The 25078-nt window shown below is 38.7% G+C and overlaps 1 protein-coding gene across 4 annotated transcripts in view; it reads right to left on the minus strand.

The window, feature by feature from the left end:
* Positions 1 to 25078, minus strand: part of LRRC4C (leucine rich repeat containing 4C) — a 707813-nt gene that overhangs the window by 78052 nt on the left and 604683 nt on the right. Inside the window, exon 1 of one of the 4 annotated variants that reach the window (XM_036427216.2) lies at positions 20821 to 20912. The exons of the other annotated variants lie outside the window; for them this stretch is intronic. The gene's annotated coding sequence lies outside the window, so the exon portion shown is untranslated. Of the gene's footprint in view, positions 1 to 20820; positions 20913 to 25078 lie in introns of those variants that run through there. 4 annotated transcript variants of the gene reach the window in all.

Raw genomic sequence — 25078 nt, forward strand, 5'->3', positions numbered from 1 at the left:
TGACCTTTCTTCCTATTGAACTAATCTCCTAAAACTCTCCATCCATCCTTGAAGCCCAGCTGCCTGGCCCTCCTTGTACTTGCTGAGCACAGCAGATGGAAGTTCCTTCAAGGACATTTCCTGAGGGCTTTTGTTTTGCTGCTCTCTCTGCTGGAATGCCTACACTGATCTCCTTGTTAAGATAGCATCCTCCTGCTCCAACACTCTCCCTGACTCTACTCTATTTTCTCTGCCCTGACATTGTGTGACAGATTTGCTTAACTCTTCTCTTCCTCCATCAGCAGTAAGCCCATGCAGGCTGATATTTTGTGTTGCTTACTCTTTATCCCCAGCTCCTATATCAGTGCTACACATACAGGGTACACTTTGGTTAAGTTTTATTAACTAAAATGAATGAAAGAGTAAACTGCACTCCTTGTTCATGTGCTTTTGGGAAGGTTTTTGGAGAGCTTTTTAAAAGCAAGCACTACATGTTAATAAACTTAAAGCAAAAACAAACAGGAAAAATCCCTAATTATAAAAGGAATTAAAAAAAAAAAAACATGGAAAATGCTTCATAGGAAGTAAATATATCTAACAAAATGAAGTACTAAAGAAAATCAACAAAATACCAAATCAAAATAAAAGGTTGATCTTGAATTTTCTAGCTGCCCACCCAAAGGCCATTTTCCCTTTCTTTCTTAAAAATCCTACTTTTAGTTCAGAACTTATACTAAGCCCCCAATAAAAGACCAAGTTTCCTAGAATCTTTTGTACTTAGGTATGGTCAGATGACTAAATTTTGACTAAATGGAATATAAGCTGAAGTGTCCTATGAGAATTTCAAGTATGCTGCTCTAAAGAAGAAAATTCAGAATACAGATATCTTCAGAATGCCCTGTTTACATTGCCTTTCTGCTTCCTGGAATGTGGAGGTGATGGCTGGAGAATTGTTAGCAGCCACTGTGGTTCATGTTTTGACCTTGAAGCTTACTCATTTATGCTAGAATACCAGGAAAGTGACCGGGAGAAATAATTTTTCACAGACATCATACCAACTCTAAACTACAGTGGTCCCCCTTTGTCTGAGGATGCAATCCAGGATCCCTGGTAGGTCCTGAAACCATGAATAGTGCCAAAACCTGTGCAAACTATGCCTTCTTTTCTGTACATATGTATACTTCATAGCTTCTCTTTGGCATATCAGAATTGCCAACATCACTACTTTTACACTTTGGGACCATTATTAAGTAAAATAAGGGGAACTTAAACACAAGCACTGCGATCTGATACCTGAGATAACTATTAGTGTTGAAGGGCCCAGAGCTCATACAGCATGCATTACACTGGACAAAGGGATGACTCACATCACGGTCGGAATGGACAGGGATGGCAGATTTGATCAGGTTACTCAGAATGCACACAATTTAAAATGTATGAATTGTTTTTATTTCTGCAATTTTCCATTTAATATTTTCAGACGGCAGTTAACCATGGCCAATTGAAATCACAGAAAGGGAAAACATGGATACAAGGGACTACCGTATTTCCAAAATTGTCCATGGAACAGAATAAACTGTTTAGTTTTCTGTTATTTGCATGAAGTAAAATTCACTATCTTAAAATATCCCTAGAGTTATGTTTATTTGCCTGACAATGCATTTACTAGATTGGGTAGTAACCATACAGGAAACCACGCTTACTAGGCTTGTTAATGAGTCTGAGTAATTGAAATAGATACTGTTGTAGCATCACTATTCTTATTGCAATTGTTGATATGTTCACCACCTGTTTAGTAAAGGACATCTGCTAATTTTCATGATTTCACTAAGTCCTGCATAAATATTTATTAAGCACAATCGCCCTGAAAAACAAACTAAATGCTTGTTATTGTGGACTCAAGAGCAAAGCACTCAGGGTAATTACATTCTCCTTTTAGAAACTTCTAATAGTTTGTAAAAACACAGCTTTTACAAGGTGTAGGCAAGATAAATACCTAAAAAATGTAAGGACTGTAAGAGAATTACAAAAGTCTGGGAAGCTACAAGGAAGTTAAATATTTGGGAATTATGAAATGAGACCTTAGATCTATTTCAGTCTGTACAAAGAGTTAGATTGGGGCTTTGCTCCCAGTAAAAAGATAATAACTGCCAATGCTTCCAATGATATCCACAATGCATGGCATTCTATTAAGCTCTTTACATATATTAAATGTAAATAACATATACATTCTTTATGTATAATCTATACTAATAGAAGTATAATATGCAAATTGGTCAGGATACTCTCACAGTAACAACTGAACAGCAGGTTGTATGGGGCAACCAGGCTGGGGGGAGGGGGGAGACAGGGTAGTGAGGGGCAACCAGGCTGGCAGGGGGGGCAGCAACCAAGCCAGCAGTGGGGGAGGCAGTGAGAGGTGACTAGGCCAGCAGGGGTAGCAGTTGAAGTGACCAGGATGGCAGGGGAAGGCAGTGAGGGGTGACCAGACATGGGGGACAACTGGGGTAGACCAGGCTGGCAGGAAGGGCAGTGAGGGATGTCCAGACCAGCAGGGGCAGCAGTTAGGGGTAACCAGGCCAGCAGGGGGTGGGGGGGCAGTTAGGAGCATTCAGGCCAGCAGGCAGAGGCAGTTAGGGGTGATCAGGCTGGCAGGGAGGCAGTTAGGGGCAATCAGGCAGATGAGAAGTTAGGAGCCAGTGGTCCTGGAACGTGAGAGGGATGTCCAACTGCCGGTTTAGGCCTGATCCCGGCAGTCAGACATCCCCCAAGGGTTTCCAGATTGGAGAGGGTGCAAGATAGGCTGAGCCCCTCACCTCCAAGTATGAATTTCATGCACCAGGCCTAGAGTATATGATATAAACATCACAGAAGCTCTATGAAGTGGATACTATTATTATCTTCATTTTTTAAATGAGGCAACAGAAGTTCAGATGCTACAAATTTACTCAAGTTCCCATATCCAGTCAACATTGGAAGCAGAACTGAAATCTACGTGGGAAGCTCTAGACTCATGTGCTTAGCCATCAAGTTAGGTTACTCCTGCAAGATGGCAGGTGAAGAAACAATAACTTGGGAGGCAACCACTGAGAAATGCTAGTGAAATGGCTGAGTAGAAATACTGCCAACTAAAAGAAACTGGCAAATGATACCCCAGCCATAGGATTGAAATCTAGAGACATCTTGGTACCAGGATGCCAGCAATACTTCCATGTGTTTCCTACCCTGCCTTTTTTATAAGAACTGAATATACTACAACACTTAAAAGCTAACCTCACCATAGAGCAATAATTCTCAACATATTTTACAAAAGACCAGTAAACCAATGTTTTGGGGAGTGTCTCATGTAATTTGCTATAGTAGGTATTATTGTATCAATGTTCATTAATAACATCTTCATTCTTACAATTAGGGAATATCCAAGGTTGTGCCTCATCAGAGTTCTTCTCACTTATCTGTCTTTTGATCGTTTTTTTTTTTGTTGTTGTTTTTTTTTTAATAAGAACAAAAGGAATGGCATTTTGGTTAATGTGATGAAACTGGGTGTTGCTGGCACCCATGTGGATATAACACTGAACACTATCTGTGGACAAAGATCCTGGGAGAAGTGGTGTAAGGGAAAAGGATACCATATTGAAGTCAAGAGGCCAGAAATTTTGACTTAGCTATTCAGTAGCTGAATGATATTAAGCAGATTCCTTCAAATGATGATCAGCTCCCTTTTCGAATAGGCAATACCAAAAGAGTGTTATTAGTTGGAACACTTTGGTCCCCAGAATCTTCTTTCTGTCATAAAATCATGATGCTCTGGTATATAATCCTCCTACTCACTGAGCTGTAAGCATAGGCAGGTCTCATTTCAAGTGGCAGAGTAAAATCGAAGCATTAAATAAATTAAGAAAGAGTTCCTTGCCTACAGATTGCTACATTGATTATCTACCATGTGCAGAGTTTTCTGTAATATGATTTACATACTTAGGAATCCTTACTTCAACCTACATGGAAGATGATAGTCTCAAATATAATCTCAAATGATCAAAAGAGGAGTTCAGAGAGAATTTAAGTATTTGTTCAGGCTCACACATCTAAAAAATGGCAAAAAAATAAATAAATAAATGAAAGCCCACCCATAGGTTATGAGCTGGAAAAAGGGGAATTTAAAATCAGACTTGTCATACGCCATGCTGTGAACTATAGTCCATAGCGCTCAGAGCTACAGTGGCTGTTGAACAACTTCAGGAAAATTCATTAGATTGATTAGTCCAATTAACTCAGGAACTGAGATACAAAACGAGGCAGGAAACCCCTGCTGGGTCCAAGAAATAAATAAAAACATACCCCCAGCCTTGACCGCATGCATGAAAGGGGCCCATGGAAATTTCCCCATGAAGTGAAAAACACTAAGGCAGTCTGAGAAAGGACCAAGCTCAGTCCTGGCTCAAGAAGAAAACAAAGAAAATAATTAAGAACTGCTTAGGGAGGCCAAAAAAATGGAGGGAGGTCCAAGAACAGGCGCTCCTTGGCAAGCCCAGAGGCCAAAGAACTGAGAGGGCAATGTGGAGAGCATTCAAGAAAGCAATGAGGGGAAAGGTCTGCTAGATGAGGAGCATGAACTTCTTTGTTCACAGCTGGCAAGGAGAGTAATCTGTTCTTTGTCAATAAAATAAGCAAATAAGAAAAATAAGGGGATATTTTCCTTCTTAGTTAGTTGCATGTATTCTTATGTGGTTACATGTATTTTACACAGTATTAAAAGATTTAAATAACCACTGCTCCAACATTGATGCTTTTTATATATTATCTTGGGGTGCTGTTCTAACCATCCACTGCTTTGGGTAAAGTATTTAATTAAGTGTCAGTGAAAAAGTAAGTCTTCATCTCCTGTTTCTTCTTGCATTTCTTTCTCTTTTTTTTTTTTCTTCTTTTGCATAAATATGCACCTGAAAAAGTTCCAGACTTCTACCATGATGTTAGAGCTGTATAGAGACTTTCATATTTGTTGCCAGTATAGTACTTGCATAATAAAGATGAACTTGACCACTTCATTTGCACAGGATGATTGACAGAATCTGGCTATTCTTGTAGCAACCTTTAGTTCCCAAGTCCTCAGGGCTAAAATGCACAGTTGTTTTCCAAAGTTAGGCATCCCAAAAGATGAAGACACCAATAGAACACTGATTTTCTTTGTTCTCTCCCTGATTATACCTCTGTTTTGAGAGTCAAGCCTCAGCCTAGGCGTACAATGAGGCACAATCTAAGGTTTGTCTTTTTGTCCAACTGGGCAATATTTTCTAGGGAAAAAAAGACAAAACTTTCATGATATTAAATGGATCATTTTTTAAAAAATCTATTTTTATTGATTTCAGAAAGGAAGGGAGAGTAAGAAAGAGATAGAAAGATCAATGAGGAGAGAGAATCATTGATCAGCTGCCGCCTGCACACCCCACACTGAGGATTGAGACTGCAAACCAGGCATGTGCCCTGACTGGGAATCGAACCATGACCTCCTGGTTCATAGATGGATGCTGAACCATTGAGCCACAACAGCCAGGCCCAAATGGATCATTTGATTGGAATAGGTTGGCTATCCTCTGAAAAGAACCAGAGAGGTGATATCAATAAAAGGGAGACAAGGGAGCAAGGACAGCCCAGAAAGAAAACAGAATTGTAAGAGAAAGACCCAGGGGCTTCCCAGAATAGGCATGAAATCTGTCTGTGAAATTCCCCAGTTTTGAAACAAAAAGTGAACGTGAAAACAAATGGCATCCTCAACATGCCTGTCCCTGTTCTGCACCACCAGGAACAGATTTGGTAACAAGTCATGAGAGCAGTGGGAAGACCTCAAGTCCTTCAGGGGGGCAGGGAGGACTGGGCTGGACAAGATGACAGAGTCAATCCTTTAGAAAACACTAATTATAGGCAGTCAGCAGCAATCACAGAGCATCTGAGAAAATCCAGGATCAGGTTCAGGTCTGGGGAAGGAAGTCATTAGGAGGTTAATCAATTATCCTCTAAGCTCATTAATAATGGTATCTGGTTGCACATAATCTGTAAATTATGGAAGATTAAAATTTGAAAGTGGTGCGGTTGGGAAGACGGAAGGAACTCAAGGGATAGAAAATCTATTTTACGACAGCATATGGAGTTAACAGGTCAAATAATTTCTTCCATTTCCTACTTATATATGGAGAAACTTTAGAAAAAGATAAAAGCTCACATGTATTGAGCGATTACTCTGGTTGAAGCACTTTATTGTTTGTTTACATGGATTATCTCATATAATAATCACAGTATGTTTATAACATATTTAAAACTAATATCCCCATGTTATAGACAAGGAATCTAAGGTTGACTAAAATAAGTAACCTTTTTAAGAAACAGTAAATACAGCTGGACAGAAAAATATTATTTTCAGGTATTAGTAAATTATAATTGAGAGAGACATTGTGATGGGGATAGGGCACAGATTTTATGGTCACATAGGCTCAGGAAGGAGTCCTAGGACTATCATGTATTAGAAGTGTGTGTCCAGGCAAATTTTGGTATCTCCCCAATTTTCTTATCTTTAAAATGAAATCATTATTAGCTACCTTACTAGTCTGGTATACAAATTAAATGAGATAATGCATATGGAATGCATAGTATATCCTATATAATAAAGAGTAATATGCAAATCAACCCTCATGTCCTTGCACAAGATGGCCACCCCATTGTGTCAAAGATGGCTGCCACAAGATGGCCAGCAGGAGGGGAGGGTAGTTGTGGATGATCAGGCCAGCAGGGGAGGGCAGTTAAGGGCAACCAGGCCAGCAGGGGAAGGCAGTTGGGGAGTACTGGATCAGCAGAGGAGGTCAGTTGGGGGCAACTGGGCCTGTAGGGGAAGGCAGTAAGGAATGACAGGGTCAGCAGGGGATGGGAGTAGGGGGTGATTGGGCTGGCAGGGGAGGGCAGTTGGGGGCAATCGGGCCAGCAGGAGAGAAGTTAGGCATTGATTAGGCTAGCAGGGGAGTGATTAGGGGATGATCAGGCTGGCAGGCAGGTGAGCGGTTGGGAGCCAGCAGTCCCAGATTATGAGAGGGGATGTCAGACTGCCGATTTAGGCCTGATTCCATAGGGATGTCAGACATCCCCTGAGGGGTCCAAGATTGGAGAGGATGCAGGCTGGGCTATGGAACACCTTCCCCCCCAACCCCACCCCACCCCCAGTTCACAAATTTTGTGCACTGGGCTTCTAGTATGACAATGATAATAGCTGTTCTTCACTATTTTGTGCTTTTAATAATTTTATTAAATATCACTGAAAAATGACAGAAGGTATCAGTATTTTTACATGCCTTGGCATATTGTGGGCTCTCAAATAATGTTCATATCTTTTCTCATCCTTTTCCATCTTTCTTCATATTAAAACTATTCACTAATGGATAATTAGCTGATTAATTAAGTAAAATAAGAAAGTTAATTTAAAAGGCAACAGCTTGAAAATATTAAAATTTAATTGAATTAAAATATGGCATACACACATGCACATTTTCTTGATTTAAATAAAACTTTAAAAATGGGCATTTTAACTATTGCTACAGCATAATCAAGTTTCTTTTAAAAATGAAATCATAGGGAAAACCAAAACCTCAGATGAAAGTCTATTATATAGTAGCTACGTTTCAATATGTGTCATGAAAATTTAATATATGACTGGTATTCTTTAGTGAGATGACATGCAAGATAACTCTGAATACCTGAAATAACCTTAACTTCCTATACAGTGTCATGTGGCCACTGCCCTTTATTCTAAAATGTTTCACATTCATCTCTCCTTCTGTAATTTTTTCTAATTAATTTTACAGAATTATCTGCCTGTACAAATTGGTTTATTTTATTTCATAATACATTTCAACTATATTTGAATGTTATAGATCAACTCAATTCCAAGAAAATAAAATAGCGAGCTCGCTGGGAAAAAGACAGACTTAAAGAGGGGTGTGCTTACAAATATTATTTAGTTCTGTGGGTCATGCAAGTCCAAGATCTGCTTAGAGAATCACAGAGCATTTAAAATTATAGATACAATTATGAAATAAAAATGTGACCAGAAAAACATTCCAGCTGACCTCCAGGTCAAAAGAGTTTTAGAGAAAGGAACAGGTTTGTGTGGTATTTGAGTCTTAAAACTTGACATTAATTTTAAATAGAAATATACTAGTTAGCACATATATTGCTAAATATGTTTATGAATGCACACTTAATTAATAGTAATGTTACATGTTAATAAATAAATTATATGTATATGAATAAATTAAACGAAGGCTAGAGTTACTAATTCCTCATGTTGGCCAAGGCCATTCTAGTCTCATCCACTTTGTCCACACACTCACTCTTGTATCCTCACTGGCTTCTATGCCATTCCTCTTTCAAGCCAGACTTCCCCCACTCAAGGTCTCTGAATTTCCTAGTCTTTCTCCCTGGAAATTTTCCCTTTAAATATCTAAATATCTTGCACTTTCATGGTTTATTTGTTTGTTTGTTTATATTTGTTGTCTCAAATGCTGTCTCAAACTGTCCTCTCTGACACTCTATTTGTAATGGCAGCCATTGCTCTCTGCCCTGCCCCCTCTTCAATATACTTCTCCACTGTGCTAGCTCTCTAATAGACCTTCGCTCTCCAAACGCTAGTTACTATCCCCATGTGGCTATTTAAGATTCTTATTATCTCAGTTGTTATTATTACAGTGTTACTATCTCTGTGGCATAGTTGATAAAACAGATACACAGAGAGGGGGAGTACTTCATAAGTGATGGGACAGTGACTAAATCTTGGGAATTTTGACCTATGTTTCCTTCCTCTTAACCACCACACTTTATTATTTCATTGGAAGTACTTGACCTTGGTCAAATGATTTAACAAGATTACTGGGCACATTAAATAACTTGTAAGGGTTAGTTACTATCCTTATACTTTAGTCAAAGCATCCAGGTACCTTTGAAAGGAATAGGAAAAAAATTCCTTGTGGATGTCAACCATTTACTGAATATCATACTCATTTCCCCATGGCATTACAATTTCTTTGTAATCCTTATTTTAATAACTGCAGTGTAAACCACATATGGATGTGTCATAATGCATTTATTCATTCCCTGTACCTCTAGGCATTTAGATTCCTTCTGAATTCAGTTTTCACTTGACAACAAGTAATGCATTTCACAGAAACAGTTCCCGTATATTCAGTAAATATTTACCCATCACCTCCTATGTTACAATACCTGTAATAGAAAGCTCAGGTAACACAATGAGCGCTCATAAGGGGTTGGGATGGGTCCTCAGGGAGGGTGCCAGGCTAGTGCTGTGAAGGCTCAAAGAAAGAAAGGAAATTTCCTAAAAAACAGATCTTGGCTTAGCAGGGAAGCTCAAGGTCTGGTTTATAGGAGTTTCTGGTAGAGTTTTAATAGGTAGACAATGTAAGTGGAGCAGAAGGAGTACACAGCATGTGAGAGGTGGTGGTAAAGGCAGTGGGAACCCTTTGGGCAAAAGCTGGAAAGTGGCCAAGTATGAACATGAGTCGTCACTAGCCTGAATGCATCAATAGTGCCTGTAGGAAAAAGTGAGGAACTAGAGCAAAGGAATTATAAGAAAAGTTTGGAAATAAAGATGGTTTCCATTTTATAAAATACTCAGTGTGGCAGGATAAGGAGTCCAGTCGTTATTATGTTTAGAATGGGGAAATCATGATAGACTTCATGGAGTCGAGTGGGTACCAATTAAAATAGCAAAAACAGCATCACACCTTATCTTGTCATCAGAAAAGCAATTGAGGCCTGGACTGGTTGGAATGCAAGAGATGAAATACATAAAGAAATCTTAAATTTGTGAGAAAGGACGCCTACACTTAAGTAAGCATAGAACAAGAGAAGATGAGTGCCACTGTGACTCAGAGATTCAGAACAAACAAGCAGAGACTACCAGGCCAGGAGGATGGCTCCTTTCTGGGTAACTACTCCACTGCTTCTTTTTAGAGCTCCTTAAGAGGCAACCAAACCAAGGCTGAGATCAGAGTGTCTGTCCAGAGTGAAATGTCTGCAAGGTGCCTTTCTCATTTGCATGATTGGACCATCATTAGTGCACAACTATTTCCTAATGTCACCTAAGAGTCCAGAAAAGATGCCAGGAAGAGGTATATCTGCAGAATGAAATGTGCCAACCACAATTTTATCTGCAGTGCCTTTTGGGAAATTAATTTCTTGCCTCCTTTCCAAGACCTTCCGTTAAAGTATCCCTTTGCAAAATTAATTATTTTTAAATGACTGCATATTTTCCATTCCACTGTAAGGAGACTTCAGTTTCTACAACTTATCCTACGATGCTGGAGCCTCTACCTACAATTTAATTTTATAAAAGTTTTCTCTTCTCAGATTAAAACCATTATTTAAACAAACTGACACACAGTTTGTACAAATTAGAAGTAGCTTTGAATGTTTGTGTGTTTGAACATATATTTTACACAAAGAGATCATATTGGAGATTCGAGGTATGTTTTACCCGATTTAGCTTTACATTCCTCAAGTGTTTCAGTTTCCAATATTTCCCACGAGATAACTCTCAAAAATTCAATAGCTTTTTATTCTATAGAGGCTTTCAAATACTCAGTAGCCTCCACATTCATTAAAATCCTTACTATATAATGTTGATCTGGGTTATATAGAATTCCAGCTCCAGTTAGCATTTATATGTGTGGATAAATTGCCTCCCTATATCTTGGGCTTTATTTAATAACCTTTAATCTATTTGTATATGCCACCAAATCCAATTTTTTCATTACTTGCCTGGCTTTTCCATCTTTCTCCAATTTAAACTTTTCGACACTTGTGAAGTCCATAGTAAATGCAATATGACAAATGCAATTTATAAAGACAAGGCAACATAGCCAAAGATCATGATTTTTTAGACCCGGTTAAACTAGATTCTTAGCCCAACTCTTTCATCCACTATCTAAATATATGTAAGAAACTAACCTACTCTTTCTTATAAGCCTTCATTCATTGATTAATCTCTATAATTAAAATAATAATCATAACTTTTACTTAGAAATTTGTTGTTGGGATTAAACCAGATAAAATATGTAAAACCCTTAGCCTGCATGGAGTAAGTAGTCAATAAATTACTGGCATTTTGTCCCCAAGACAAATTCCCCATTTACAAGTAGCCCATAATGTGGCACTTCGTTGCACTTCCCTTAATTCTAATGATACTGTGTGCTTTGCTTTTTGTTATATTCTCAGTTGTTGCTAATAGGGCCACTTAAAGGCATGTTTTATGGTTCATCAGTATTGGAGTGACAGATAAAAATGTCTTGGCATAAAAGCTAAGACCTCATACTCTCCAATATTCCTCTCCTGGCTAATTTCTACTTCTTAAGTCTTAGGTTAAGCATCACCTTTTGGGGAAACATTCCCAGAAATGCTTCCACCCCCACATTTGGTTAAGAGAATTTGCAGGGCATTTAGTCTGTCACGATATCTGCATTGTATCTAATCTGTAATGTAATTACTTCCCCAGGTCCTGTGCCCCCTAAAACTTGGAGCAACTTTATATAGAGAGCATACTTTAACCCATTATGTCTCTCTATCATCTAGATTTAACAGGCGTCTTCAAACTGCGGCCCGCAGAGGAGTCTGATCCGGCCTGCCAGGTTTTTTGGGCAGTGAGCGCAGCCGAGGTGTTACAGTAGGAATTAGTAGTTCATATAGTCCAGCCCTCCAGCTCTCTGAGGGACCGTGATCTGGCCCCCACTTTAAAAAGTTTGAGGACCCCTGAGTAATACTAAATAGGCATAGAATGAATTAAGTTATTCTGATTGGGAATCATCAATATGCAAGAAGTCTCATGAACTCCATTCACTTACTTTTACTTATTTTACCTCCATTGCAACATAAAGTTAAAACATCCCCCAAAAAGTTATTCTGCTTATCTCCCATCATGTGCTATTGGGTAGAAACCCACCTGGACAATGCCAGACAGCTGGAGGCTGATACATCCTATTAAAATAACATGGAGCTACCATAATAACCCATAAGAATCTATGGATAGGCCATCATTATTGCCTAGCACTTGAAGTCATTATCTATATATTATATAAAAAGCCAGTGACCATATAGGCCATAACGATCAGTCACTATGTCACCCACTGTGGCCAGCAAACCACAAGATCAGGGGATGGCATTGGTGGCCAACCTTGCAGCCCCTCCCCCTGCCATCCTGCCCCTGGTCATACTCTCCCACCCCAATCAAGAGGAGGGTGGCTGCCCAAATGCATCTTCCCTTCCCCTCCACCTGTGCCAATCCCAACCTTGATCAGCCAGGCCCCCACAGCTCCTCCCTTGGCTACCCACCCCTGATTGCACCCTCCAACCAACCTCCTGGCCAACCAATTTTACAGCCTCTAGTAAAATATTCCTGCAGCCCCTCCCCAAAGCCAGCCATGCCTCTGATGAGCCCCTATCACCCTGATTAGCCCACAGCCTGCTCCCTGTACATTTCTGCCCCTGATTGCCACACCACCTCAATAGGGGACAGGAGTGGCCAACCAATCTTCTGCAGTCCCTTCCCCTACCCTTCCCACTCCAAATCAGCCTCCCCCATGCCAATCAGGAGCAGGGCCAACTGACCAACCACCCAGGCCACTGGCCCCCGATCAGCACCCCCACCTCATTCAGCGGTGAAGCCAGCCAGCCTACCACCCACAGCCCCTCCCCATGGACAGCCCCACTCCCAATAATGCCTCCAACCCCAATCTGGGAAGGGCCACTATCCAATTGCCAGCAACACCTTCCCCCAGCCAGCTCTGCCCTGATTTGGTGAGATCAGGGTGGGCCAGCAGGCCAACCTCCCATCATCTCCTCCTCCCGACAGGCCCAGCCCCAATCTGCCCTGATTGGGGCCCAGCCAGCCAGACTGCCCCCCCATGCACAAATTCATGCACTGAGCCTCTAGTAAAATATAAAGAGACTAATAAAAGCTATTGTGGAAATGAATCTCTATAATTTCCTATATAAAACCATGAGTAATGCAGTTGAAGCTACCTGGAACATTATTCTTAAAGAAACAGACATATACTATTTGAATATAAAAAAAATCTATATCCTAAGAAATCAGAAACACCAGAAAGAATATATACACCCCTATGTTCATAGCAGCACAGTTTTCAATAGCTAAGATTTGGAAACAACCTAAGTGCCCATCAGCAGATGAGTGGAATAAAAAGCCATGGAAATTAACTGATGAATAAAATAGATCCAGAGACACAGAATCATCCAACAGATCTCAGAGGGAAGGTGGGAGTGGGTGGGTGGGAAGAGATCATCCAAGACCATGTATGCATATGTGCATAACCCATGGGCACAGACAATAGGATTGTGAAGGTCTGGGGTCGGGAGGGGAGGTGGATGCGTGCTGGAAGAGATCACTGGGGGGAGAAGGGAACATATGTAATACTTTCAATAATTAATATTTAAAAATAAAAAGTAAAACCTTTGCCATGAACTTGCCTGAATTCCATTTAGGAGATAAAGTGGAAAATAGTGATGAGTATGGTTTACTTCAAGACTTTGAATTAAGTGATTACGCCAATTCTGGTGCCAACATAAAATTAAATAAATGAAAACATAATATGGTAAGCTATAAGAAAGTGAATTTTCCCACAAAAGTGAAGCTGCCAAGTAGATTCTATAGTTCTCTGTTTATTCCATTTTTTTTCAAGAGTTACTGGCAACCCATGTATGTGGTAATGATATTGTCTAGTGTGATATTAAATTGAAGCTACATAATTAGGGTAGGATATAGATTTTTTTTAGAGAAGATGTATATAATATTTTTAATGTTTTTTTTTATTTTTTAAAGTATTACATATAGTAGTACATAGATCTCCTTTTTTTCCCCATTGACCTTTCCCTACCCCCTGTCCCTCATCCCCCCCTGCCCCCAGTGCCTTGTGTCCAGTGGTTGTGCTTATATGCATGCATATAAGTCCTTTGGTTGATCTCTTGGTCCCCCTCCCCAACACTCCCCAGCCTTCCTTTTTAATGTTTTTAATTTATTGAGAGATTTGTTGTTCTACTATTCATTCATTCATTGGTTGATTCTTGTATAAGCCCTGACCCAGTATCTAACCCATAGCCTTGGCATATTGGAATGGAGCTCTAACCAATTAAACTAGCAGGCCAAGGACTATATATGTTCTCATCCATTGTATAAACACTTCCTTCTCTGTCTCTGGTCTCTGGAGGATTGCCTACTACATAACAAACCCTAAACATGCATCCTGATTATTGCTGACATATTTCTTAATATTTAGCTTCAAAATACTACATCTACAGCTGATTTTTTTTTTTCTATAGACATGTTATTATCACTATTCAAAGCAGATAATTCTACCTGAATTATCTTATATAATTCTCCCCCAAACTACATGATCAAGAAATTATCGGTTCTGTTTTTGGAGAAAAAAAGATTACTTAGAGGCTCAGAGAAGCTCAGTGGCTTGGCACAAGTCATACTGTTCGAAAGGAGAATTTGGCTTGGGTGTTTAATCTCAAGTCACCTGATTCAAAGTCCAGAATTCATTCTATTGTGACTCAGACTACTATTCTATTCTACAGCAGCAATTTTAGGCTAGATGAAATTATGCCAATGAATCATTTTTTGGAACTTTCTTTTGGCCTGGTATACAGAAAACCTCTATGTACTTCCTATGAGCAATTTTCCACAATGCCTCAACACAAACACAATAATGCATTCAACTCCAGTCGGTGGTGGAAGGTGGTTGCTGCCTTGGCAAATTATATGGATTGTTGCCAGCAACATTTCCCTAGCATAGAGGTGGCTCTAAGACGCTATCTTTTTCTATGCCCAATGGGATGAAAAGTCATTTACGATATTTCATGGAACAGTAATAATCCTGCTTATACTTGAAAAGGTTTAAGTTCAATCACAAACCATTTTTCCTTAGTTTTTGGTCCTATTCCAATGATTCTATATAGAACATCTATAGTGAAGCAGTCTTGTTGCCAAAAACACTGGGTCTAAACAGTCTGGGTTATAGTTTGGAATCTGACTCTAATAAGCTCTACAATTTGGGGAAAAATCATAACTGACCTCAGGTAACATGAGGGGCCAGCCAAAAGTTCCTTCCAGGATTAAATGTAATTTATCACACACAAACACACACACACACACACACACACACACACACACACACACACACACACCTGCATGTGCAGTACATTTTGCACTTAACAGCTATTTAAATCCCTATTAGCTTGGAAGGTATTTATTTAAAAGTAGAGAAATAGCAATTCTCTGATTTTATAGCCTTTTATGAGGATTATGGAGGATCTTCTATCATTCATTAATTAAGTTTCACTGCCCCGCACTTCTGAAAGGTGAGCCCTCAAAGGCTGTTATTTTCTGCCGTCGCCCATATGGTACCATGGCATGATATTAACTTTGGAACACAGTGCACCAAGAACCCAGCAACTCACACGAAGAGCATTCTCCCTGAAAGAGAAGCTAGGCCAAGGACACACTGTGCAAATGAGCTGGGGAGAGGAGGGAGGGAGGAGATGAAATAGAGAGGTATGTGATTTTAATGGTAGGATTCTCTGGCAAATGAAGTTGGTTTTAAAACTGAGAATAATTTAAATCACTGGAAAATCGATGATCTTTCCTCATCCACCTCCTCCCAGTGGATCATCAAACCCTGTAAAACTCATCCCATATCAAGCTCTCTCATTTTATGGAAGCAGGTGATGTTCCTTTGAAGAAGACAGTTATAATGATGACAGTTTTGGATCTGTTTACATTTCTTTTCTCTTCCTAGACACAACTCCTTGGCAAACTTAGAATTAGGTCAATGAGTTTACCATTGATGCCATCCCTCACCACAACTGCCTTTAAATATCTATGTACATATCTGGTTCAAAAAATCATAGAGCTGAAGCACAGCACAGTTTGTTAGTAACCTGGGGGAAAAAGGGGTAGATAGAGAGGAATCAAATCTTATGGTGATAAAAGGTTTGCATGTTCTCACTGGGATGCAGTACCAGTACTAGGATTTTTCAGTCAATTATCTCTTATTGAGAGCAAAGAGTTATGGAATTATACAAACAATGGGTGTTAAAAAGAGAAGAAAGGAGTAAAAAAGATTAAGGGGGGGAAAAGGACTGGATAATAACATAGGTTTCTAAGCATGGTTATTTGAGAAATAAGAAACCTGAAGCAGAATATGGATTTTAATTTTAAAGGATTATTTAAAGCTATGCTATTGTACAATAAGAAAAAAATTACCCCTCAGGATATACCAGCAGTCTGCAAGGTGAAGAGCATGAGTCATATGTTACCCCATATAATCCGCAGAGCAACTTGCATGGTAGGTTTACTTATTTAATTAAGAGTGTGTGTGTGTGTGTGTGTGTGTGTGTGTGTGTGTGTGTGTGAGTGTGTTAGTCTACACCTGAAATTATTTTTCCATTAATTTTTAAAGAAAGAGGAAGGGAGGGAGAGAGCCAGAGATAAACATAGATGACACACATCAATTGGTTGCCTGTTAGTTAGAGCCTACATATAAGTGAGATCACATGGATTTGTCTTTTCCTGAGTGGCTTATGTCACTCTCCGGGTCTATCCATGAAGTTGCAAAGGGTAATATTTTCTTTTTATGGCAGAGTAGTGTTCCATTGTGTAAATGTAGCACGGTATGGTGATTACCAAGGGGAAAGGGGACTAAAGTGATGTAGGAGATGGTAAACAGGGGATAAATGGTGGTAGAAGGGACTTGACTTGAGGTAGTGAACACACAATACAATATACAGATGATTGAACTGTACCTCTAAAAACTATATAATTCTATTAAATAATGTCACCCCAATAAATTCAATGAAGCATAAAGCATATTAATGAAGGATGAAGTAAGTCCCATTGTCAGTGTTTCCTTTGGCATTCTGGGTAATAATCTGTTTAGGGTGGCTGCACATATCTATTTGCTCAGCAAAGCTAATTTTAGCTGAGGACCAAAAATATGTAGAGAGCAATGACACATTTTTGCTAACAGTGCTAGGCATGCCAGATCAGAATGCACAGGCACCCTCTGTGCCCCCCTCCCCAAAATAAAATACCCTTGAAATATTGAGACATATCAGAAGGTTCAATTCTTTCAGAAGAGAAGAAAATGATCACTTGGGAGCTCAGAAAAAAAATGATCCATTTACTTTAGAAATATGCAAAGAGAATTTAACCTTCTCTTTCTCTACCTCTTCAAGGAATAAATGTCTTCTTTGTCTTTTCCTCTCCCCCAAGCAGCCTTTTCCTCTACAGCTATTATACTATTCCAATTTAAACCTTATATTTTAAAGACATAATTAATGTTTCCCCATTTTAACATATAGTTAATATTAATCCCAGACCACATATTTACCAGGATATAAAACAACACAGTGTAGGCTGAAGTTTCCTTTGGTTATATTGTGGTTTTTTGGATTATCCACACATTTAGAAACCATCCAATTACTTTATAGCTGTACAATTTTAAACAGGTCAGACAGATACCTTCTGGTCATATGACTGGGAAATTTATTTAACATCTTTCTATACTGGTCGTTAAAGTGGGGCTAGTGATAGTGCCTGACTCTCATAAATATGCAGAATAAATGAAAATATCTTTGCAAAACATTTAGCCCAATACTTGGATCATAAAGAATACCTACTTACTATTTATGATTATATTATTACTGCTATTATTTGTGTAATTTTAATACTTTTCCTTTCTAGCTTATCTTCAAAATCTCATCAGCCATCCTACTGCCTCTCTAGATTCACTGAAAATGTTTACTTAGAGGTTATATCATACATGCAAGTGCCGAAGTAAATCCATTACCTGGATATAACTTAAAAGCCCATGGAATTTGAAAATCAAGGCACAGGGAACAATTATGGAGAGGAATCATTTTATAGTGATAAGCCTGGATACTTAAGTATCTAGATAAGTCACATTACAGTTATACAAAAGACAGAAAGAGTAAAAATTGTTTTCACTCTAAGAAAGAAATCAAAAGACAGTACCAATTTTTATCCTCCCTTTGTTTATAAATCAACACGACACCATATTTTTATCTCTGCACTAATTTTTTAAAGTAAAACAGTTTTAACGAAAAGCATTGTACTAAACACACACAAACACACACACACACACACACACACACACACACACACACACACACACTAGCTAGACTCCATAACATGTCATCTTCAACCCAATTTCATGAACCTGTTTATGCTTTGAAGCCTAAACTTACTTACATGGTATTTGCTAGCTAGTTAGTTAACAGTTTTCACTCTTGTTTTTGCACAAGATATAGGTTTCTCCAATTGCATGTGCTTTGCTGTTTGTATGGGATACCAGAAAATTGTCTCCATATTTCCATAGATGAGCATGACAGGCATAAATGCTGAGACATTTATAAAGAGCAAGTAACCAACAAAGATGGTTCTGCTCATCATGGCTCACAGTGGACAAAGAAATTTGTCTTCATTCTGTGAAACAACTATCAGAAGGCCACTAGTTTAAAAATAAACACACACACACACACACACACACACACACACACACACATACACCAACACTTCAAAGACCTAGGCTTTGTTTTTTTTAAAACATCTTGGCCTCCATTTAAGAAAACTAAGTAGACAGCCTGAACTTAAGAAAATACAAGGAATCTTTAAATCTCAAGTCAGCTTTTGCAGATGAAAAAGGAATTCTCTAAACAGAACAGCAATTGCTGGCTTAAAGAACTATAGGCCCTGCCAAATGATAACATAGCCTTATATACTCGCCTGTAATTATTGTTTTCCTCATATGACTGCACAGCTTCCTCAGAAAGAGAGAACATTAACCATTGAAATCTTTGCTCCCCCTGGAACTTGGGATGCAGAAACAACACTCACCAGTATCTGCTAACTTTTCTTTTCTGGACCTAGAGAAGATGATAACGCCTTAGCACCCTCCCACCACTGCCTTCACAGTTAGGCGGGGCCATGTGATTCCTGACACATGGATTGTAACAGAATGTAAGTGTGTCTCTTTTTGAGGAGGCTGAGAGCCCAGCCAGCATGGCCCAGTGGTGAGCATCGACCTAGGAACCAGGAGATCATATGCCTTGGTTATGGGCTCAACCCCAGTAGGGGGCACTCAGAAAATAGCCAATTAATGATGCTTTCTCATCATTGGTGTTTCTATATCTATCTCCCTCTCCTTCTCCCTTTCTCTCTGAAATCAATAAAATTGTATTTTAAAGTAGACTCTGGTTATATTTTAGATTGTACACATTTCTTTCAGATGCATTATCTCATTTGACCCTTCTAGTATCCTTGTAAACATCATCACACATAACTTGTCACATGTCATCTAGGTAATTAGTGTCTGAGAATCTGCATCCCAGTGGTATAAAGATGCTTCCCCTCATAAACAATGAAAAAGCTTCTAGACCTATAATCAATGAATTCTCCAACCTCAGAGTGCTCTGCATTATAAATGGAATTTCAAAAAAATCACATATTTAACAGTGATAATGAATATTAATGAACCTGTAAGAGAGAGCTTTACAAGGCTAGAAAGATTTATATCTGATGAGCTTAAGGAAAACAGATCAAAAATAAATATGTAGCCGAAACCGGTTTGGCTCAGTGGATAGAGCATCAGCCTGCAGACTGAAAGGTCCCAGGTTCCATTCCAGTCAATGTCATGTACCTTGATTGTGGGCACATCCCCAGTAGGGGGTGTGCAGGAGGCAACTGATTGATGTTTCTCTCTCATTGATGTTTCTAATTCTCTATCTCTCCCCTTCCTCTTTGTTAAAAAAAATCAATACAATATATTTAAAAAAATAAATACGTAAATAAATAAGAGAAGGAACGAAGGAAGGAAAGAAGGAAAGAAGGAAGAAAGGAAGGAAGGAAGGAAGGAAGGAAGGAAGGAAGGAAGGAAGGAAGGAAGGAAGGAAGGAAGGAAGGGAAAGAAGGAAGGAAGGGAGGGAGGAAGGAAGGAAGGGAGGGAGGAAGGAAGGCCATTAAGTTCTTTGCTCCTATATGCCCCTAAAACTCCATGGAGATAATGACTTGAAAACCCAAGTCTTTATTATCCCCAACTCCTTTTCCTTGGACACTCTATAACCCAGCTTACCCCATACAGAGACACCAAACCTGTGCATGCTTGATGAAAGTTTTTATAGCTGCTATTACATAATTAATTTGCTGTCAGATTGTCTAAAATGTGCCTGTTGAATAAATGAGTGGAAATAAATCCAATCTTTGCTATAAGCAATGGAATTTTCACCTAACTACAATCAACTCAGGCACATCTACCCTGCACTACAGTGCATCTCCAGGATCCTTACTCATTCATGACACCTGAACTGTTCAGCAATGAGAACAACATAAGGCAATAAACAATAAACATTTATATAGTTTTATTAAAAAGTTGTTTGTACTGTCAGGATGTAATACAGTAAGTTACCAACCATAATCAAAACCAGGTATATTTTCAAAATATTTTAGCTAAGTCCATGCCATATACAGAGATATATGTACACAATGCAAAATTTTTAACTAGAATGTTAGCCTTCATCAAAATGCTTGAACACTGTTATTGAGGCATATTAATGCATCATTTTCTAAAAGACTCGTGATGATCACAAAATGAAAATCCCTCTAAATGTTAGGAATCTAAAATTAAACATCACGTAAGTAGAACTGTCCATTTTATAGACTTGGAAAGAGAAGGCCAAAGAGGCCATATGACTTACCACAGGTTCCACTGTTGTGGGTCACTGACAAACTGAGTGACTCGGGGCGAGTCCCCTCTCTCTCAGCCTCAGTTTCTTGATCTGCAAAATGAGGTGATTGGACTAGATGATGAAAGATTCCATGCAGCCTGACAATGCCATTATGCAGCAAAACTAGGAGCCATTTCTAGAACATTCTTCTTCCAAAGCAACATACAAGAAGATGAAAAGATATGGAAAGGGCATTTTGCACATCTAGTGTTCCAGCTGCTGAGACTGGATCTAAACTTGAAACTTAGCATTGCAGAAGTTGCTGGTGCCCACCTCAGACAAGCAAAGCAGGAGAAAGCAGCCGTGGGCATGCTCTTTGCCTGAGAAGGGCTGCGACTGACTATCACTCCAGAATGATGATCAATGGTCCCCTCCCTCCATCAGAGGATCGGCTGGCTTCCTCTATTGGGCTCTGCCTCAGGCATCTCTCCTCAAAGTTCACTGGAGTCCTGGGAGTCCAGCCCTTGACCTAAACTCAAACAAAGATGTATTTCCTTCTTGAAGCCTCCCTGCCTGGATAAGTCATTCAAAATCAACCTTAAAAACCACTCCAGCCAAAACCATTTTTGGCTCAGTGGATAGAGTGGCCTGTGGACTAAAAGGTCCCAGGTTCGATTCCGGTCCAGGGAATGTACCTTGGTTGCGGGCACATCCCCAGTAGGGAGTGTGCAAGAGGCAACTGATTGATGTTTGTCTCCCATCAATGTTTCTAACTCTCTATCCCTCTCTCTTCCTCTCAGTAAAAAATAAATAAAATATATTAAAACAAAAAAACACTCCAGCCTCCAGGGAGCTGCCTATTTTAGCTTCTTTTAATTATCTGTCTGCCCTTGTCTGTAGTGAAATCTTTGTATTCTTATTACAAGTTTATTAGCTTAACAAACAAAGAGTAGGTATGTTTAGGAAAAAAGGTGGATTGAATAGAAGACCTGACTTGATCATGGGCTATGCTTTAACCCAGCCAAATATCAACAGTACAAAGATTGAAATTTCTTTTGAGAGCCACATTTTTTTAAACTTAAACTATATAGGTAGGTACATTGTTATTAACTTAGAGTACTCCTAAGCTGGCCTTTGCTAAAAACTCAAGGAGACAAAGAGCCGCAGGTGGCTTGCAAGCCACATTTTGCCCACCACTGCTTTAACCCATTTACTTATTTCCCATTCCTAACTCTTATAGCAAAGTATCTTTCTGGCTTTATTTATTTTAAATGTTTCCATCCCTCCCTTTTTCATCTTTTTGCTGCTACTATTTTCTAATGAGCAATCTGAAAGTCAAGCAATGGTTTTGTTTTTTTAAAGGATATTTAAATATATGACTCAGCAAGGCAGAACCCAGATTCATGGATATAGAAATGGACACTGCCAATGTCCTTATTAAGTTAACCATTAAGCCAGAATTTAATTAATTGGGCTCATTAAAAAAATATGCACAAGTGAACTTGAAGTACTGTGTTCTATTAGCTGTAACATATTTAAGAAAACCTAGTATCTACATCTAAATAACTATTATACATATATAAAATACGATCAGCCAGGAGGGAAAAAAATGAATAAATGATATCTAATCCAATAAATAACAATTTTGTTATTATTATCATGATTATGGTCATCTATACAGAGTGCTTATTGCATGTCAGGCACACTCCTAAACATTTTAGATGATTACACAGTTTTAATCTTACAGAAACATTACAATGTTAAGCCTAAAAGGAGGCATGGGGAGATGGAAGAGAGCCAAATAGTGGCCTCTAGAGGGATTTAATTGTTGAAAAAGGATAATAATAAAATTTCAGTTGGCTATATTAGGCAAAACCAAGACTGAAAGGTACAAGGAAACCTGGTTTTGCTCAACTGCTATATACAGAAACTGGGAAGCAGATGCTCCCTGCTTACAGAGGGTGTGTTGATTGCTAAGAGTACTCAGCAAGAGGACTCTCTGACCAGCTCTTGAGGATGCTATAGAAAGACACCCTGCAAAGGCATGAAAGTACTGAATGCCTCCAAGGATCTGCCAACCCTGCAAGGCTGGACCAAAGTAACATGTGAATGCTGAGTGTATATCTATAAAAATCAATGAACCGATCAAGACACAGATGGACAATCTTAGAGAAAATTAGACTTGTGTGAGCCTCTCCCACAGCACTCATTACATTCTACCTGTGAAATCTATTTGTGTCCTTTTATCTTCATGCCCATTAGATTAGAAGTTCATTGAAACTTGAGTCATCACATACCAACTATTAACCTTGGGAAAGGTGCTCATTTTCTTCTCCTATAATAATGGAACCTGTCACACAGGGTTGTCAGGAGGAATATATTTGGTTGTATATTTAAATGATTTAGTGGCTAGCACTAGTAACAACAAATAGCATTAAATAGAGCTCTTAATTATCACTAATTTTACTACTGCTATTTACCATTATTATTTTTATAGTTATTACTAAGCCATATGAATGTCTCGGGTTCAATAACTATGATAGCCATCTTTACATTTTAAGAGATCAATCAAAGCATCTACATTTTATCTGCCAACCTGCCAAATTGTCTGGGGAGAGGGAAACAAATCAAAGCGACCACCTTTTCGATGAATGACTACATCGAAGAAGAGTTCAATAACATGTTTTCAAAGTGCTGCTCTCTTAACTAAAATGAAAATATGGAATGAACAAAAGAGAAAAAAATCTGATATATTTTATTCCAGAATGTTAAAATTATTATTCTTTAAAGCTTATTGCATGCATGACAGAGGACCCTACCTTTCTCCCTTTAGTGAAGGAACTATTATATGCTTTTGGAATTAATTAATGTTGCCTCCAATTTCCTATAAAAATGAATGACAAATTCATTTGAATGTGGCTTCTGGAATAACAGGACTCCTTGTCCAATTCTTGTAAGTTAATGTAATAACAGCAAGATTAACTTTATTTTTTTAAGTGGTATGTGTACAATCTGGTATGAGATAAGCAAAATTCTACACTGCAATTTACAACAATATTTTTCCAACAATTTCAGCAGTAGAGCTGTTTTTTGTAAGAACAAGGTAGGTTCGACATAAGCAAAGGCACTTAAATTTCTATCATTGGCTGAGAAGGTGCCTCCTTCTTCATGGAGGTCCTAAAACACATCTCTAGAGTCTGAAAGCAGTTAGAAAAAAAACATTCCTTAATGCAAATATCTTATACTATCCATAGGAAAGGAAGTGCACAAAATAGGAAGTTATTTGCCTATGTCTCACAGCTACTTAATGGTTAAAATTAGATTTATGACTCATTTATTCATTTAGCTCATGTTTATTGAGAGACCTCCATGTGCCCCTTCTGTGCTAGGCTTCCTACATATATTGTGCTTATTTTTATAATTCATTAAATTTCCATTTGACAACTATTCATTTGTTATCTATAAGGTGCAGGCACTGTGTTGAGAACAGTGTGCTGAGGTGACTGTAAGTAAGAGCTGCTCTCTGTCACAGCACTCTTTCTTTAATTTTTTTTACTTATAGATTTTAAAGAGACAGGAAAAAAGAGAGAGATTTGTTCTTCCACTTATTTATGCATTCATTGGTTGATTCTTTTATGTGCTCTGACCGGGGATTGTACACACTATTTTGGCATATTAGGAGGACATTCTAACTGACTTAGCTACCTGGCCAGTCTTTTTAAAAGTTCATTAGGAATGTACCAAGTATATAAATAGTAATTGATAGAATTAGTTAATACCATAAGAAAGCAAGATAATTTGACAAGTGTTAATTTAATAATTTCCTAGTCATATTTAAAAAAGAAAAAAAAAAAACTAGCCTGGTGTAATTCAGTGGTTCAGTGTCGACCTATGAACCAGGAGGCCATGGTTTGATTTCCTCTCAGGGCACATGCCCTGTTTGTGAACTCAATCACCAGATGGGCAGGAGGCAGCCCATCAATTCTTCTCTCTCATCATTGATGTTTCTATCCCTCTCTCTCTCTCCCTTCCTTTCTAAAATCAATGAAAAATATACACTTTTTAAAAAGCTGTGTTTAATCCATTCATCTGCTAATGGGCACTAAGGCAGCTTCCAAATCTTAACTATGGTAAAGTGTGCTGCTATGAACATAGGGGTGCATATATCCTTTCTGATTGGTATTTCTAGTTTCTTGGGATATATTCCTAGAAGTGTGGCACATCTATACAATGGAATACTACGATGCAGTAAAAAAGAGGAATTCTTACCATTTGCAACAGCATGGAT

Source organism: Pipistrellus kuhlii, unplaced genomic scaffold, assembly GCF_014108245.1.
Source record: "Pipistrellus kuhlii isolate mPipKuh1 unplaced genomic scaffold, mPipKuh1.p scaffold_m20_p_9, whole genome shotgun sequence".
In the NCBI taxonomy this organism is placed as follows: domain Eukaryota; kingdom Metazoa; phylum Chordata; class Mammalia; order Chiroptera; family Vespertilionidae; genus Pipistrellus; species Pipistrellus kuhlii.